We start from the raw sequence: 1,275 nt of genomic DNA, 5'->3' as shown, positions 1-1,275 counted from the left end.
AGCTTCGCATCCCCTGCGCCTCGAAGCAGCGAGCGGTGCCGGGTCGACTTTAGCTCCGGGCTGATCCCACCTGGGGGAAAAAAAAGCTCAGTTTTATAGGTTGGTGTTGAAAACGGGAATTATGCCATTGTAAAGCCTCGAGGAAGAGGGAGACGATTTGATTTCTGTGCTTGACCTGTAATTTCTGCTGGGCTGATTCAGAGTGGTTGTGCTGTGGGTGCATCATGGAAACTTCAATGGAGAAAAGCAGAGCTAATTTTAACCGGCCGCCTCGCCGAGGTGTGGGAACCAAGCAGTGAAATGCCTCAAACCTTGTTCCTGCTTCTGGGCTGTTCGTTCCGAGATTTTTTTTTAATTTTTTTTTTTTTATTTTCTTGCTTCTGTGGCAACTTGTTAACCTAGAAATGAAAAACAGCACCAGCATCCTGGCAGGGAAGAGTCATGGTTTACAGCCAAGCCACCTCCGAAGCGCCCGGGCTGCTGCAGGGTTCCCAGAGTGTATGAATTAACATAACACAGTTCTCTCCCCTTTTAAAATTATTATTTAATTATTTTAATTTAAAAAAATAATAATAAATATTTTGTTGCTAACAGAACTGTTTTCTCATTTATCCCAAGGTTCAGGAGCCTGATTTTGGCACAGAAGGCTGTAAAGAACAAGGTGGGAGGCAAAGAAACTGCTGGCAATGACAGGCTGCAGGAGGAGGCCGTGAGCTGGGGGGTGGATCTTGCCCCCCACGCTTGGTAAGCAGGTCCCTGTGCTCATGAACTGCTTCATTTTGGGGGTGTTTGGCAGAGACGTGTCTGCTCTGACCATGGGATGGAGCAGAATGGCAGGGAACTCAGTGGTATTTATGCCAACTTAGGGCAGGGCCTGATCCTGTCCCTGTAAAACAACCTTTTTTGGGGTATTTCTGTAGCGGGTTTGTCAGTCCCTGGGGTGTTTAAAGAAAAGGGGTGTAAGGAGCAGCCTGGGAGCTGAGACCAGTCCCTGCCTGGGCTCTGTCACACGGCAGGGTGGGTGCTCAAGCCCCGGGTGCCATCCCGTGCCACTGCCCTTGTCTTTACTGTTCCCCATGGGATGAAGGAATGAATCTGTAGAGTAAGGAGCAGTGGGAGTTCATCCCGCTTCCCAGGGGAGCCCGGCTGAGCCGCCCTGTGTCCGCAGGCACGTCTCCCCGTGGCAGCGCGGCGGGGATGAAGCCGTCGGTCACGCCATGCCCACATGCGGCCCCGGCAGCCCTCCCGTCCCGCTGCCCCTCGGCCTGAGCGAGG

This window comes from Chaetura pelagica, unplaced genomic scaffold (assembly GCF_000747805.2).
Source record: "Chaetura pelagica isolate M959 unplaced genomic scaffold, ChaPel_1.0 scaffold585, whole genome shotgun sequence".
Lineage (NCBI taxonomy): Eukaryota > Metazoa > Chordata > Aves > Apodiformes > Apodidae > Chaetura > Chaetura pelagica.
Note: the sequence above shows the minus strand (reverse complement) of the source record.